The sequence below is a fragment of the Mobula hypostoma genome, chromosome 8 (genome assembly GCF_963921235.1).
Source record: "Mobula hypostoma chromosome 8, sMobHyp1.1, whole genome shotgun sequence".
Taxonomy (NCBI): domain Eukaryota; kingdom Metazoa; phylum Chordata; class Chondrichthyes; order Myliobatiformes; family Myliobatidae; genus Mobula; species Mobula hypostoma.
Window position 1 is genome coordinate 36826651 of NC_086104.1, and position 18790 is coordinate 36845440.

An 18790-nucleotide genomic window follows, 5' to 3' on the forward strand; every position below is an offset into this window, starting at 1 on the left:
AGGATCTCAAGGTTGTATATAGTATACATTGATAAAAAATGTACTTTGAACTTTGAACTTTTTGAAAGAGAAGGTTAATAGGGTAAGTGTATGTGTATGGTGGGGTGGGGGGTGGAATTCCAGGGATTACATCTTGACAGCAGAAGACTATCATTGGTAAAATGAAAAAAAATAGGATGGGCTTTATGGTCAGAATTGGAGATATTCTGGACATAGTGATAGATAGGGAATTGCAGAGCGAATGGTGCTCTGGAAGGAAAGAAATGTCAGTGAAAAGAGATCATTTGAAATAATATTTCCTTGTTCCTCCTGTTTTTGGTATTGGCCAAAGTTCATCCCTAACATCAGTAAGGAAAATACCTTCTCACTCAATAAAGCCACTCCAAGAGCAGAAACATTTCCCGTAAGGAGTCTCCTCCTCATTATTTGTGATATATATTAATAACCTTTATCAGAATGTAGGATATATGATTAGCAAGTGTGCAGGTAATATGAAAGTTGTGGTGTTGTGGGTAATGAGGAAGGTTGTCTAAGGCTAAAACGGGTATTGATCAGATGGAAAGTTGAGCAGAAATAGAATTTATTCCCATCTAGTGTGAGGTAATGCAATTTGGGAAGTCAAATTGTGGTAGGACATATATGGTGGTATATGGCAGGGCGCTAAGGGATGTTGATGGATAGGGAGACCTTAGAATTCAAGTTTATAGTTCCCAGAAAGTGGCAACACAGTTAATTAGGGTGCTGAAGAAGGTCAGAGCATAGGTGGGATGTATTGTTGTAACTTTACAAAACACTGGTTTGATGCACAAGGAGTATTCTTTGTAGTTCTGCATAATAAGAAGGATGTCGTTGTGCTGGAGGGAGTGCAGAGAGGAGATTTGCAAGGATGTTACTTCCACTGGAGCCCCTTAGTTTGAGGAGAGATTGGATAGGCCAGACTATTAGTCCCTAGAACATAGGATGCTGACTGGTGACCTGACAGAGGTGTACAAAATTATGGGAAGCATAGACAGGGTTGATAATCATAATCTCTTTTGCATAGTAGGGATACGAAAGGCACTTGAGACATAGAATAAAATGCAACCAATGCAGACAATTCAGATTAATGAAAATGACCAAAAAAGGTTGGTGTGGAAACGATGGGCAAAAGGACCTGTTGACAAATCAGAGGTAGTCCTTCATATTTCCACTGTGATCTGTTGTGCTATTTATTGTGCTGGAATTGCACAGGGTGTTAGAATGGCTCATGTCATACTTAGATATCTGATGCATTTGCCTGAATTACTTCCTAGTCTACTGAAGTATGAGGCAAAATTGTTAGCTAATTCGAGGAGTCAGGGAATACAAAGATGGAGTTGTGGTAGCGTATTGCATCAAGGTTTAAGTGAGAAGTTTAAAAATAATTTTATCTTTCATATCATGGAAGTGCTCTCTCCATATCCTTCAAGAAAATCTACAGTTCACTACTGGAGTTTTGGAATCCTTCCTTAAAATCTATCCCATGATTGATCCTGATCCATTAGGTGGTTGGGTTTGGTAGCTGGCTTTCAGAATTTCAGTGAGCTGCAATTGGATCTACTAAGTGTGGAGTTTACCGGCTACACTTGGGTGAGGCCTGGCAGTTTCATATCTCTTATTCCCACATTTTGCAGCTCCTATTTTACATGTGGCTTTCATTTTAGATGCTGGTTTTGGCCTGTAGATAGGTTATTTTCCACATCCTGGAAAAGCAATGATATCCACACTGGAGAATTAACAACACTGATGAATTTACTGCAGGACTATTGACTAAGTGTCTGCAATTGATTAGTCGGATTTTCTGAGTGCAATAAACATTGCAACATTTGTACTTATTTTCATTTCGATTCGCGGTTCATGAGGAGGTAATTTAGATAAAAGATATCAATCTATTCTCTCTTTTAATGTTTCAAAGGACGGTAATGTGGTCTCACGAAGTTATACTACTTTACTTGAGGGTGCTGGATTATGCTGAAGCCTGTGTCCTCATGTGCTGGTACCCTCCAAAGCTGAACCCCCAAAATATCTTTGTTAGACTTCTTTTGTGAATAAGACATCACTCAATGATGTTTAGCTTTTACAGGTCTGCGCAATATTACCTCTCCATCATTGAGGTTCACCAAGACTCAACAAGCTAGTGATAGAGTCCTTGGCCTGCAGTCATTTGATTGACTGAGCTATAATGAAACTTCTTTATTTCTGTGAGAGGCAGGGAAGTGGTGGGATGGTGGAAAGTGATAGCTGTGCTTTCTTCCAAAATTCATCCCTAACATCAGTAAGGAAAATACCTTCTCACTCAATAAAGCCACTCCAAGAGCAGAAACATTTCCCGTAAGGAGCCTCCTCCTCATATTAAATTAATTGCTTCAAAAAAGCCAAGCTGATTACCTAGAGTAACCTGCACAGCCCAAAATGTTTTCTGCACATCTTACTCTAGACTTAAATGCTTATAAGGCAAGGCAAACAGAAAAAAAATATAGAACTGTTCTGAAAAAAAAATAGACCCAGGAAGGTTATTGCTTTCTAAAAGAAATACAGATCTGTTTTCTGCTGTGAAAAAATAGACTCAGGAAGGCAATTGCTTTTTGAAAAAAGAACAGCTTTGAAAAACAGACTTGGGAAGGCAGCTACTTCTAAAAATGCTATACAGAAGATAGTCAAAGGTGGTGTAAAACTAAGAGATTGCAGAGATGAAGTATCTTTCAGAGTGAGATTTTTGGGCTGGAACTGAAGAAAGATATTGTTTCAACTTCTGCAATAATTTGCAGTAGAACAAGACTATTCAGAAATCTGTAGTCCTCTCAAAGACCCCAAACACAACTTTCTGATAGGCCATTAAAGTTTGACAATATTGGCCATCCCTGGGTTATGTTTTGATAGTTGTCCATAAGCCAGAAGATACACAAAATCACTCAATGCGGTAAACATAGCTCTGCTGTATTGTCACGAATGGCGTTGAAAGCGCATAAGGCTTATAAGAAAGAGGAAACTAGTTCTGCCATTTGTAGGAACAAGCTTATGCATGTCAGAGCTTTGAATTCAATGTTGTTATGAGAGCTTGTTTGCATGTATGGGTAGTTCATTAATCAAGTGATTGTAACTTGGAGATGTAAGGTCTGATGGTCTATTCCTATTTCTTTTATTTTGTGTTCTTGTGTTGTTGTGGCCCAGTAATAGTAATGGCTTCTGCCGTTCTATTTGCAAGACTCTACAAAAGGACTGAAATTTTATTAATAAAATTTAGTGCTGAAAATTCAGTAACAGCCTGACATTCAAAATCTTGTATGTATGACCTAATTCCAGTGCAGCACTGAGGGAATGTTGCATACTTAGTGATGCTATTATTTCACGTTTGATGGTTATCCAAGATATCGTCAATCCACTGAAGTAGGCACAATTGGTGTGGAGGATTCTTGATAGTTAGTTTGACGAAAAATCAATGTCTTTATAATAAGAAGGGAAATTGATAAAGAAAAATTATTAATGTATTGCATTTTTCAAACTATTAACTGTTTCTTCTGGCTGACATCTTTTGTTCTCAATAAACCTGAGATTATCAGAACCTACTTCTGATGCAGCTTTGTGTTAGAGAGTTATTGAGTAATGGAGTTATTGTTAGAAGGACGTGGCTGTGGAATGAACCCAAGTGCTGAACACGGGCGTGGAGGCCGAGTCGGGAGGCGTTACGGTCATAGCGAGTGTGGAATTAGTGTCCAAGAGAGTCTTTACCAGCAGTCTTGGTTTTAGTAGCGAATTCAGGAATGATGCTAGACTTAGAACTGATAGTCCTAAGAAACAAAGAATGAGGTTACTCATAAACGAGTCGATCAGCAAACTGGCAGCTCCTTGTTGCGATCACAGGGTCTTTGTCCTGCAGTTTCTGATGGGAAGCAGGTGTGTGTAGTTAGTGGTACCTGGGAATGATTGGAAATTAAATGAGGTGATTGAGGCCCAATTGCTGAGGTAAATAGCAAGGTGGGGGATTGCCAGAAGGGACCATGACAGTTCTACAGTATGGAAGAAATGTCCTTTGGCCCATCTCATCTATGTCAACCTAAGCCAGTTGCCATTTGCCTGCATTTGGTCCATATCCCTCTAAACCTTTCCTATACTGTTCAGATGTCTTTTTAAATGCTGTAATTGTTCCTGCCTTTACCAATTGTTCTGGCAGCTCATTCCATATACTCACCCCTGTGTGAAAAACCTGCCCCTCAGGTTTCCTTGGAAGAGAGTCCTACCTAGGGATCTTGGCCTGAAACGTCGACTGTACTCTTTATCATAGATGCTACCTGGCCTGCAGAGTTTCTCCAGCATTTTGTGTGTGTTCCTCAGGTTTCCTTTAAATCTTTCTTTTCTCACTTTAAGCTTATTCTCTCTTTATTTTAGACTCTCTTATCTGGGGAAAAGACTGTGGCCATTCATCTTATCTATGCCCCTCATAATTTTATATACCTCAGTCTCCAACGCTCCAAGGAGAAAAGCCTGAATCTATCCAGTCACTCTTTATAAAACAAGCTCTCCAGCCCAGATGGCTTGGGCTTTGGGTTTACCTCACATAATTTGACACATTGTTTAAAATGTGATCCGTGGCCTTGCCTTACACTTCTACCAATCTTCTCTAACTCCTTAATCCTTTGGAATGTTTGTTTCCTTTGTTTCTTGAAATTTAAGGAGCAGCACATTTCATAATTCCCACCCTTAACCAGAGTCATAGTGCACAGAAACAAGCCCTTCAGCCCACCAATTCCATGCTAAACGCCAAACATCCATCCGACTCATCCAACTTTATTCCCAACATCTTCCCATCAGGTGCATCCCCTCCCCTAAGAATCTACTTCTCAATTACACACTCGGGCTAAGTTACATAGGCCAAACAACATTACAACTCACATGACTCTATAATGTGGGAGGAAACAAGAACAGCCAAAGGAAACCATGTGGTGGCAGAGAAGACAATGCAAGCTCCACCCAGATAGCACCAGAAGTCAGGATAGAACCTAAGTTACTGAAACTTTGAGGTAGCAGCTCTACCAGATGTACCATTGTGCCAACCAACTCTGTCCCTCTACCTCTTCTAAACAAAGATCCCTCTTAACATGTATCTGTTTAATCAAGCTTTTGATTATCAGCCTCAGTATCTCCTTAAGAGGCTTAGTGTCAAACATAGCTAATGCTCCTGCTTTGGGATGCTTAGCTACATTAAATACCCTGTGTAAACACAAAAACCGCTGTTGTTTTCCTTGAATTGTGAGCAGTAGCTGTCTTTTAACCCACATACAATAATAATTATGCAAAAAAACAGGGATTAGTTACTGAAGATTTGAGCAGGATGTGTTGAGGCCATAAATTGATGGCTAATAATTAAACAGAAAAATAAGTCTTTGAAATGCTGAAAACAATCCTGTTAATTGAAGAATAGGTGATGTGTTTTCTTCAATTAACAATACCATCTTTAGTATTTCAGCACATTAGATTATTACCATATTGTCATCACTTCATTCCACTGTTATCTGACAATGACAGACAGATTTATGCATTTCTTCAACCGCATGATGAAATCTGTGCGGGAGAGTTTTTAAAGTTGCAAACCTCCCGCACTAGGACAGTTCTACTCTCTCGGCCTCAGATGTCCAGGTCCAGGGGTACATTCATCAGAGCTGGGGTCTTCCTTGGCTGCAGTGAATGACTAGAATTTCTTCTGTGCCTTGTTGTGCCTTTGGCTCTTTACAAGACATTGCAGAACTGCGTTTATGGCCATTGGATCACTGCCCAGTCCACTGGAACTGACTTCACGTGCTAGGACAGGCCTGTAACCATCTCACCAGGTGATGAGGCCGTCCAGCCACCGTCACCTGGTTTAAGTCGCCTGACACAGCGGTGTACGGTGTTCTAGCCACTGTTGCATGCAAATAGCTACCTGCAACCATAGGTGAGAGCCAAATGTCCTGTGGGGACCAAGGGTGGCTGAGTTTCCCCTGGAGGGACACATCAAGCTCCTTCAGCAGAGGTGTTACCCCTCCCTGGATACTCCACACACTCCTGTGGAAAAGGAGTCTAGGTGTATAGGTGTAAAATTATTGGCAGAGTGCAATGTACTAACACTAAAAGATAGTAAGTTTTGTTCTATTGACCAGTGTTGAATTACTTCATGGCACTAACTAAGCAATGTGGCCACAGTGATCAGATTTGATGTATGCATGCAACTATAATCAAACTGAATAACAGACAAGAGAGCCATGCAGCTCCCATTCCTGAAGACAAGGGGAAGTGCAAATGGTGTAATCTGAAACAAAAACTAGAATGCTGGAAGAATGTGGGGGTGGGGAGGGGTTGGAGTTTATTTTTGAATCTTTGAATTCTATGGGTCGAATCGTATCTGTGGCAGAAGGTGTAATTGAACATCTCCCTGGATCAGACTGAGAGGGAAGAGGAAAGTTTGTCAGTAATTAGCAGTACAGAGCATGGAGGGAGGCAGGTAGGTGATGTGGAACTAGATGAAGGGGTAGGAGGTTGGTGGTGGCTGGGGTTTTGGTGATGGACAAATGGAAACAAATGAGGGAAAGGGAGAGAAGGCCTAAGAAAAGTAAACCAAAGGGAGAAGAAATCAGGGTGGATAGATATTGTGAGGATGTCTGTTACCTGAAAATGGAAAGTTCAATGTTTATACCCCTGAACTGCATGATAGCCTAGTGAAATACAAGGTGTAGTTCTTGCATTCTGTGTTTGGCATGCCTTTTGCAAAGGAGAAGACTAAGGGCTGACAGGTCAATGTAGGGATGGGAAGTATTAAAATGAGTATTTAGAATGGAGAGTTAAAATAAAATTTAAAAATTAACTTCTCTTTACCTTGCTTCTGAAATCTTTGACCTAAAATCCCTGTTCAATTAATGGGATCTCAAAAGCTGGCTGTGGGTTTGATCTGCCACAAGATCCTTTTCAAAAGGTTCAAAGATTCAAAGTATATTATCAAAGAATGTATGCAGTATACAACCCTGAGATTCATCTTCCCCACAGACAGTCAAGAAACAAAGAAAACATGGAACCAAGCATTCAAAGAAAAATATCAAACATCAAACCCCTCCCACCCCCCACATGCAAAATAAAATTTGCGCAAATGGCAACCCAAAAAAAAAAGTGAAAACACAGACTATAAAACATAAAAACAAAAGGCATATTTCAGTTCAGTTTGGCTCAGTGTTCACTATCTGCAGGCCACCCCAATACAAAATTTGGCAAAAGAGTGACAATTCATTAAAGCAACACACTCAAAATGCTGGAGGGACTCAGCAGTAACTATTAATTAACCTGAATTAGAGTCAACATCTACAATCCTTGTCAAATAAACCTTGCTCTGGCACGATCTGCTGACAGTATCGAGGGAGAAGGAGATAGTTCAAATGAAAGGAACTTCCTTCGGGAGCAGTAAGTGAGAAAAACTGAGAGACTATCACATACACAGACAACTTTTTCAGCAGCAACAAGCAAGTGGCTGGGAGACACCACTGAGCACTCAATTGCCCTCCACACCCATCTCAATGATTTCAATCTTCCTCCGGGCTTTAATTGGTGAGAGATGGAGTCAATCATGGGCTAGTTGTTGATGACTTGGTTCTATCTGGGGAATTCCTGCAAGATTGCACTCTCTCTAATCTATAATTAGGTCTCAGAATTCCACACTTGCACATAACTCTGGGACACATTTCAGTTTTAACAGTAAAAGCCTGAGGAGCTAGGAAAAGTTGGATGCTCCTTGTAAACTTCTTGAGATTCTGGAGTGCTGTTGAGAAATATACTATCTACTCAAGATATTGTTCTGTAAATTTAGATAAAGCTATTGGTAGTAGCACTCTTGCTCTGAGTTGCTCGGCTGAACTCCAGAAATCAAAACCAAATGCTAAACTGCTGGTGATGCATCCTTTTACAGAATATGTTACATCTAGGCCTTCTTGCTCATTTAGGGAGACGTAAAAGGTTCCACATCATGAGAAATAATAAGAACTAAGAGTTCTTCTTGGTGTCCTAACCAATAGTTACTGATTTAAATTACTTGATTACTTATCTAAGGAGATCTCTATATGCAAATTAATTTCCATTTGCTTCAACACTAAAAGAGCACCTATATGTAATTTCTGTAAAGTACCTGTGTATAAATATTAGTTATCTGTTCTACCTGTTTCAAAAGGGCAACAATTATATCAGTGCCCAAGAAGAGCTGTGTAGTCACTCTGCCAGTAGCACTCACATCTGTGGTGACGAAGTGCATTGAGAAGTTCCTCATGATTGGAATCATTCCCTGTCTCAGTAAGGACCTGGACCCACTGCAGTTTGCCTATCGCCACAATAGGTCTATGGCAGGCACAATCTTAATGGACAATACAAATACTTATGTCAGGATGTTGTTTGCTGATTATAGCTCAGCATTCAGCACCATCATTCCTGCAGTCCTGATCAAAACTGGGCCTCTGTACTTCACTCTGCAATTGGATCCTCGACTTCCTAACCAGAAGACCACAATCTGTGTCGACTGGACATCTCCACCTCGCTGACAACCAATACTGGTGCACCACAGGGATGTGTGCTTAGTCCACTGCTCTACTCTCTCTGTACCCATGACTGTGTGGTTAGGTATAACTCAAATTTGTTGGCAGAATCTCAGATGGAGTCGAAAGGGAGTACAGGGGTGAGATATACCAGCTAGTTGAGCGGTGTCTTAGCAACAACTTTGCAGTCAGTGTTAGTAAGGCCAAATAGCTGATTGTGGGCTTCAGAAAGGGTAGAACAAGGGAGCACAAACCAATCTTCACAGAGGGATCAGAAGTGGAGAGAGTGAGCAATTTCATGTTACTGGGTGTCAATATCTCTGAGGACCTCGCCCGGTTGCAAAATATTGATGCAGGTATAAAGGAGGCAAGACAGTAGCTATATTTCACTAGGAGTTTGAGGAGATTTGTTTTGTCATCTAAAATACTTGAAAATTTCTACGGATGTACCATGGAGAGCATTCTGACAGGCTGCATCACTGTCTGGTATGGCGGGGTGGGGGGGGGGTTGTGGTTTCTGCTACTGTACAGGATGGAAGCAAGTTCCAGAAAGTTGTAAAATTAGTCAGCTTCATCATGGGTACTAGCTTCCATAGTATCCAAGACATCTTTAAGGAGTGGTGCCTCAGGAAGCCGGTGTCCATCTTTAAGGACTCGCACCACCCAGGACATGCCCTCTTCTTGTTGTTACCGTAAGACCATAAGATATAGGAGCAGAAGTAGGCCATTTGGCCCATTGAGCCTGCTTCACCATTCAGTCATGGACTGATCCAATTCTTTCAGTCATCCAAACTCCCCTGCCTTCTCCCCATACCCTTTGATGCCCTGGCTAATCAAAAACCTATCTATCTCTGCCTGAAATGCACCCAATGACTTGGCCTCCATAGCCACTTGTGGCAACAAATTCCACATATTTACCATCCTCTGACCAAAGTAATTTCTCCACATCTCAGTTCTAAAAGGACGTCCTTCAATCCTGAAATCGTGCCCTCTTGTCCAAGACTCCCCTTCCATGGGAAATAACTTTGCCATATCTAATCTGTTCAGGCCTTTTAACATTCAGAATGTTTCTATGAGATATCCCCCTCAATCTCCTGAACTCCAGGAAATACAGCTCAAGAGCTGCCAGACGTTCCTCATATGGTTACCCTGTCATTCCTGGAATCATTCTCGTGAATCTTCTCTGAACCCTCTCCAATGTCAGTACGTTCTTTCTAAAATAAGGAGTCAAAAACTGCACACAATACTCCAAGTGTGGTCTCACGAATGCCTTATAGAGCCTCAACATCACATCCCTGCTCTTATATTCTATATCTCTAGAAACGAATGCCAACATTATATTCGCTTTCTTCACTACCGACTCAACCTGGAGGTTAACCTTTAGGGTATCCTGCACAAAGACTCCCAAGTCCCTTTGCATCTCTGCATTTTGAATTCTCTCCCCATCTAAATAATAGTCTGCCCATTTATTTCTACTACCAAAGTGCATGATCATACACTTTCCAACATTGTATTTTATTTGCCACTTTTTTGTCCATAACCCTATTATCTAAGTTTCTCTGTGGGCTCTCTGTTTCCTTAACACTACCCGCTCCTCCACCTATCTTTGTGTCATCGGCAAATTTAGCCACAAATCCATTAATCCCATAGTCCAAATCATTGACATATATTGTAAAAAGCAGTGCTTCCAACACCGACCCCTGTGGAACTCCACTGGTAACCAGCAGCCAGCCAGAATAGGATCCCTTTAATTCCACTCTCTGTTTTCTGCTGATCAGCCAATGCTCCACCCATGCTAGTAACTTCCCTATACTTCCATAGACTCTTATCTTGCTAAGTAACCTCATGTGCAGCACCTTGTGAAAGGCCTTCTGAAATTCCAAGTAAGCCACATCTACTACGTCTCCCTTGTCTACCCTACTCGTAATTTCCTCAAAAAATTGCAGTAGGTTACTCAGACAGGATTTTCCTTTCAGGAAACCTTGCTGGCTTTGGCCTATCTTCTTACCATCAGGAAGGAGGTACAGAAGCCTAAAGGCACACACTCACTGATTCAGGAACAGCTTCTTCCCCTCTGCCATCAGATTTCTAAATGGACATTGAACCCGTAAACACTACCTCACTAAAGGCATTCGTTAGTCTTGCGACACCATGGATCTGCACCTGGAAAGTCTTCACTCTCCAGGAAGCAGGCCTGGGCAAGGTTGTATGGAAGACCGGCAGTTGCTCATGCTGCAAGTCTCCCCTCTCCATGACACGGATATTGTCCAAGGGAAGGGCAAGGGCCGATACAGCTTGGCACCAGTGTCGTCGCAGAGCACTGTGTGGTTAAGTGCCTTGCTCAAGGACACAACACGTTCCCTCGGCTGGGGCTCGAACTCACGACCTTCAGATTGCTCGTCCAATGCAATAACCACTTGGCCATATGCCTCATTACATTTTCAAAATGTATTTATGTTTTTGCATTACCTATTTTAGCTTAACTATTTAATATACATGTGTATAATTTGTGGTATTCAGTTTTTTTATATTTATCATGAATTGCATTGTACTGCTGCAAAGTTAACAAATTTCACAACATATGCTGGCAATATTAAACCTGATTCTGCTATTTAAATTGGGTTAAAGATGAATCCTAGACTTACCCATTTTGCTCTCAGCTGTATTACATTACACTATCAGGTTACAGCATTAGGTTTTTTCAATGCTGAGAAGTGATTCAATCAAAGCACAATTACATCTGGAGTAAGAATTCTGTTTACATGTCATTAGGCTTTCATATGGTGCACTAAATGCCAATTTATTAAGAAGCCTGTTTTGTCAACTGAAAATATATCCCTTTCCATTCAATAATAATGTTTATTTTGAATGAAAAAGTAAATGAAGCATCTTGCCCCATAAATTATAATTAGATATGCAAATAATATTGTGTATTTTAATTGTGATATGAAATTTATTTCAGACATGAAATCCACAAAGTAATTATCACACACATTTTGATAATTTTATTTAAGAACTGCGTGAAGATTTTAATCTCACAAACCTTGAGTGTTTTTTAACACAATAGAACATAACTAAAGTCTAATATTTCCCTGTCAAGCCGATTCATTCATCATTCCTGTAGAACAGGGGTTCCCAGCGAGAGGTCGACGGACCCTTCAGTTAATATAAGGCTCTATACCGTAAAAAAGGTTTGGAACCCCTGGTGTTGAACTAGGGATTTCACTGTGATCTTCACTGCAAGTTCACATCATGAATATTTTTGATCAGGGATAATCTTTAAGGTTTTAACCCTTAAACTAGACATTAACAACTCTGCCATCTTTTCTCCTCTCTAGCAATTCAGGCTTCTTGCCCTTTATGTATGCTTCTTATTGCAAATAACTATGATGACTGTGGGAGGGAAGGACATTGAAGAAGCATGTTCTCCGTCTTGACTAGATAAAAACCATATGATCATATCACACAGCAGAGTTTGCTCTGCCATCTGAAAATTGTAGATTTAATTTTCCCTTTCAACCCCATCCTCCTGCCTTCTCTCTGTCATCTTTTACACCCTTACTGATCAAAAACATATCAACCTCCGCTTTAAATATGGTCAATAATTTGGCCTCCACAGTTGTCTGTGGCAGAAAATTACACAGATTCACCACATTTTAGCTAAAGGAATTCCACTTCATCTTTATTCTAAAGACATGTCCTTTTATTCTGAGGCTGTGGCTTCTGGTCCTAGACTCCCCTAGTACAGGAAACATCCTCTCCATGTGAACTCTAGCCAGGCCTTTCAATATTCAGTAGGTTTCAATTAAATTCAGCACCCCCCGCCCCCCCCCCACACACACACCCACCCATCCTGCTAAACTCCAGTGAGCAACAACAGGAATTCTGCAGATGCTGGAAATTCAAGCAACACACTGGTGAACGCAGCAGGCCAGGCAGCATCTCTAGGAAGAGGTGCAGTCGACGTTTCAGGGTCTCGACTTGAAACGTCGACTGCACCTCTTCCTAGAGAAACTTCAGTGAGAACAGGCTGAGGGCCTTCAAATCTTAACTCTTTTATTCCTGGGATAATTCTCAGAAACTTCTAGATCCTTCCCAAAGCCAGCACATCCTTTCTTTGACATGGGGCCAAAAACTGCTCACAATGTTCTAAGTATGATATGACCAATGTTTTATAAAGCTTCAGAATTACATCTTTGCTTTTATATCTTAGTCCTCTGGAAATGAATGCTAACTGTATTTACTTTCGTTTGTATCAACTCCGCCTGAAAGTTAACCTTCAGGGAATCTTGCACTAGGACTCTCTGAATTCTTGAATTTCCTCCCCATTTAGTAGATAGTCTTTGCCTTTATTCCTTCTACTACCAGTAATTTTTCATGCACTTCCCTACACTGTATTTCATTCGTCACTTCTTTCCCTATTCTCCCAACCTGTCCAAGTCCTCTGCAAACTCACTGCTTCCTCAACACTACCAGCCCATTCACCTTTCTTTGTGTTATCCACAAACTTGGTCATAAAAGTGCCAATTCCAAAATACAGAATATTTAGCATTTAATGTAAAAAGTAGTAGGCACAACACTGACCCCTGCGGAATACAATTAGTCACTGACAGCCAACCAGAAAATTTTCCCTGTATTTCCACTCTTTACCTTGAGTTTGTCTGGCATTCCTTTGTTCTCCATTACTACCTCTCCAGTATAATTTTCCAGCAGTCCAATGTCCACTCTTGCCTCTTTTTTTTCCTTTATACATCTGAAAATACTTTTAGTATCCACTTTCATATTATTGGCTGGCTTATTTCACATCTCATCTTTTCTTTCCTTATTGCTTTTTTAATTGCCTTCTGTTGTATTTTACAAGCTTCCCAATCCTCTACCTCCTTTTAGAATACTTCTTCTTTGGGATGAATCTATCTTTTTCCTTCCAAGTTGATCCCAGAAGCTCCAACTATTGTTGTTCGCTGACATCCCTGCAACTGTTCTTTTCTAATCAGTTCTGGAAAGCTCCTCTCTTATGCATCTGTAATTCCCTTTACTCCACTGTAATACTGATACACCAAACTTTATCTTTTCCCTCTCAAATAGCAGATTGATTTCTAACATAATATGATCACTGTTTCCTAAGGGTTCCTTTACCTTAAGCTCCCTAACCAAGTCTGGTTTATTGCACAATACGAAATCTAGGAATTACTTTTTCTCTTGTGGGCTCAACCACAAGCTTCTCTGAAAAAAAATTCTTGTTGGCATTCCACAAATTCCTTCTCCTTGGATTCAATGTCATTCTGATTTTTCAAGTCTATTTGCATATTGAAGTTCTTTATGACTACTGTAACATTGCCTTTCATATACTGTAGGTCTTTTCTATCTCCTGTCGTAATTTATTACCCATATTCTGGCTGCAATTTGAAGGTGCCAAGCACATTTGTTCCATTTGTGACAAAAATCAGGACCTCCCAGTGGCCACCCATTTCAATTCTCCTTCCCGTTCCCATTCCAACATGTCAATCCATGGCCTCCTCTACTGCTATGACAAGGCCACATTTAGGTTGAAAGAGCAACACCTTATATTCCATCTGTGTAGCCTGCTAGCTGATGGCAAGAACATCAATTTCTCAAACTTCTGGTATTTGCCCTCCCTCCTCTCCTTCAACATTCCCCATTCCTGTTGCTCTCTCTCACCATATCACTATACATGCCCATCACCTCCCTCTGGTGCTCTCCCCTTTTCTTTCTTCTATAGTCTTCTGTCTTCTCCTAATAGATTCCACCTTCTCCAGACCTTTATCGCTTTCACCAGTCAACTTCCCAGCTCTTTACTTCAACCCCTCCTCCCTCCCGATACCACCCTGTACCTTTTCCTCCCCTCCCTCCTCTTACTCTGACTTCTCTTCCTTTCCAACTCTGATGAAGAGTCTGGCCCAAAACAGCGACTGTTTACTCCTTTCTGTAGATGCTGCCTGGCCTGCTGAGTTCCTTCAGCATGTTGTGTGGCCATGCAGGGTACCTGGCCGAATAGACATAGTCATAGTCATAGTCATACTTCATTGATCCCGAGGGAAATTGGGTTTTGTTACAGTTGCACCAACCAAGAATAGAGTATAAATATAGCAATATAAAACCATAAATAATTAAATAATAATATGTGAATTATGCCAGGAAATAAGTCCAGGACCAGCCTATTGGCTCAGGGTGTCTGATCATCCAAGGGAGGAATCGTTAAGTTTGATGGCCACAGGCAGGAATGACTTCCTATGACGCTCAGTGTTGCATCTCGGTGGAATGAGTCTCTGGCTGAATGTACTCCTGTGCCCAACCAGTACACTATGTAGTGGATGGGAGACATTGTCCAAGATGGCATGCAACTTGGACAGCATCCTCTTTTCAGACACCACCGTCAGAGAGTCCAGTTCCATCCCCACAACAATCACTGGCCTTACGAATGAGTTTGTTGATTCTGTTGGTATCTGCTACCCTCAGCCTGCTGCCCCAGCACACAACAACAAACATGATAGTACTGGCCACCACAGGCTCCACAGAATATTGACGACCTGTGCTGATCAACTTGCTGGAATGTCCACTAATATCTTTAAACTCTCACTTTGGCAATCTATGGTAGCCATCTGCTTCAAGCAGGTTTCAATCATGCCAAGAAGAGCATGGCAGCCTGCTTCAATGACTATTCTACAGTAGCTCTTACATCCACTATTACAAAGTGCTTTGAGAGGTTGGTGAGGAAGCATATCAACTCCCATCTGAGGTGCAACTTCAATCCACTCCAATTTGCCTACTTTCACAACAGGTCTACAGCAAATGCCATTTCATTGGCTTTTCAATCAACCCTGGATCACTTGGACAGTGAAGATGCATACATCAGAATGCTCATCATTGCTATAGCTCTGCATTCAAAACTATCATCCCCTCAAAACTTATCAATGAACTCTGAAACCTAGTGTGTGCTTCCATGTGTGTACGGATTGCTATGCCTCTGTTAGCTGAAACTGATAATGCTATGGAAAATCCATAGCTCCAAACTGCCAATTCTTCTGAAACCACAAGAGAGAGAGACATACACAGGGTGTATTAGATACCAAATAAACCATGGTATTACATAACTGACCTCATATGCCTACTCATTTTCCCTGTCAGTAAACATGGATATGACTGAACCTCAGGCCATTTATAGACTTGGTGTGGTGAAACTATAATAGTACATTTTAAATTTTACTGGTACTCCAGCTGAGACTCAGCATAGACCTCTAGTTTAATTACAGCATTTTGTTACCAGTCTCAGGATATAACAAAAATATTTAAGAAGTGAATGCTCTTATAGAATGCAATAAGCATTAAAGTCATATCCTTAATGTGGAGGAGCTCTACATGAACAGATGGTTGGCTGGTTTAGAATTCATTGTCTAACCTTGAATTACCATCAAGGATCACTGATAGCTTCACCTTTTTCAAATGTTAAGAGGTCATTATGACATAAAACCTGACATCTATCTCTGAGGAGACGTTCAATGTCTGGTACTTTACTTTATTGTCGCCAAACAATTGATACTAGAGCGTACAATTATCACAGCGATATTTGATTCTGCGCTTCGCACTCCCTGGAGTACAAATCGATAGTAAATATTAAAAATTTAAATTGTAAATCATAAATAGAAAATAGAAAAGGGAAAGTAAGGTAGTGCAAAAAAACCGAGAGGCAGATCCGTACATTTGGAGGGTACGGCCCAGATCCGGGTCAGGATCCGTTCAGCAATCTTATCACAGTTGGAAAGAAGCTGTTCCCAAATCTGAATGGCTAGGGGAAATTTTAATATCTTTACCTGAGGAATGATATCACATCAACTTCCTCATATTGTGGCAGTTTTCATGTGTTAACAAATACATAATTTTTCTATGTGACAAGGCTAAATATAAATTTCTGGGAAATACGCAGAAACTGATTAGAACTCAGCCATCAAAACCACTATTCCAAGTAAGCTCATCTCCAAACTCCCAACCTGAGACTCGACACCTCTCTTTGCAACTGGAGCCTCGACTTGCTGACCAACAGACCACAATCAGTAAGGACAGGCAGCAACACCTCTGCCAGAAATATTCCCAACACTGGTGCTGCACAAGGTTGCTTCCTCAGCCCCATGTTCTGCTCCCTTTTGGCGCACAACTGCCTGTCCATTGGCTTAAGGAAGGTGTGGGGTGGGGGGTAAACAGCGCACATACCACTTTCAGTGGTACTGAGGTTAAGAGACTTCACAGCTTGAAGTTTCTCAGAGTGACTATCACCAGCAGCCTATCCTGGTCTAATCACATAGATGGCATGGCCAAGAAAGCTTATCAACAGCTCTACTGGTGGCTAAAGAAATCTGAAATCCCCATCAACCCTTAAAAATTGTTTTAATCAGAGCACTATAGAAAACATCTACTACAGATTCATTATGGTTTAGTGTGGCAACTGCTATTCCCATGACCTCAAGAAACCACAGAGAGTGGTAGATACAGCTCTGCACATCATGGAAACCAGCCTCCACTCTATAGACTCTGTCAACACCTCTGACTGTCTTACTAAAGAAACCCGCACAATCAAAGACCTATCAACCACAGAACTTCTTTCTTTCCCCCCTCCCTTCAGGCAGAAGTTACAAAGACCTGAAAGCATGCGCCACCAGGCTGAAGGACAGCTTCTAACCTGCTGTTATAAAACTATTGAACGGTTTCTTGGTACAATAAGCTGGGCTCATCACATCACAGTCAACTTTGTTGTGAATTTGTGCTTTATTGTCTACCTGCACTGCATTTTCTCTGTAAATGTAGCACTTTATTCTGCTTCTTATTAATGTTTTACCTTGCACTACCTCCATGCACTGTGGTAATGAATTGATCTGCATGAACAGAATGCGAGGCAGGGTTTTCACCATAGCGCCACACACGTGATAATAATAGACCAATTCACCAGCTTACCAATGGAATACCACACATCCAAATTATTGCAATAAGGGTACTACTACTACTACTACGTCGACTCAGGCCTAGGGGGCCGGTGTCGGGCACGATGACGGACTCTTCACTTTTCCCTCTCCCTCATCAGTGTGTTCAGTTCATCTACATTAGCTGCGCTGCTGTCTTCTAGGAGACATAGTCTTGGGAGGGCGCCCAGGGTTCATCCTCCCGTGCTTGGGCTCCCATATGATGACTAGGCTGGCAGGTAGCTCAGGGTGGCGTAGACAGTGCCCCACTAGTTGCAGTCTTCTCGCCTCGGTTTTAGTGGTGAGCATCGGTAGGTTGTTATAGAGCTCGACGGTCGTCATGTGCTGTTGCCAACTCATGTCAAGAGCCATCCGGAGCATTTCACATAGTCTTGGTGTACAATAAGGGTAGAGATCGAAAATGTTTGCAGAAAGCCCTAAATCAATCATAACATTGGACTCCTGTTTGTGAATTTGGAAATATTTGATATTTTGTTCATTTTAACAGACCTCAGTTTAGTGATGAGACTTGAATATTTTGCAATGTATATGAAAATCACTTTGATAATGTTTGGCCCAGTTCACATTTGCTTTCAGGTCTTACTAGCATCGTCTAAGCTGTATCCATCATTCAGTTAAAAAGTGGAGGGCTATGAGGGAAGGAAGGGTTAAATTGATAGTGGAGTAAATTAAAAGATCGGCACAACCTTGTGGGCCAAAGGACCTATACTGTGTCGTAATGTTCTATGTTTCTTCTCAGTCAGTTGTGTAATAATTTAGGAGCAAATGCTTCAAAAAGAACTAGATTCTATCAGTAGTCCATAGTTCAGACTGGCACTATTTTTCATTCTCCTTCAATCTAGATCAATATCCTCATATTATCCAATGGGACAAACAAACAACTGATTTGAATGGTAAGAGGAATCTTGACGTGACCGAGACAAGTGTCACGAGGTGCAACGAGACCTGGGTGTCATTATACACCAGTCATTGAAAGTGGGCATGCAGGTACAGCAGGCGGTGAAAAAGGCGAACGGTATGCTGGCATTTATAGCGAGAGGATTCGAGTACAGGAGCAGGGAGGTACTACTGCAGTTGTACAAGGCCTTGGTGAGACCACACCTGGAGTATTGTGTGCAGTTTTGGTCCCCTAATCTGAGGAAAGACATCTTTGCCATAGAGGGAGTACAAAGAAGGTTCACCAGATTGATTCCTGGGATGGCAGGTCTTTCATATGAAGAAAGACTGGATGAACTGGGCTTG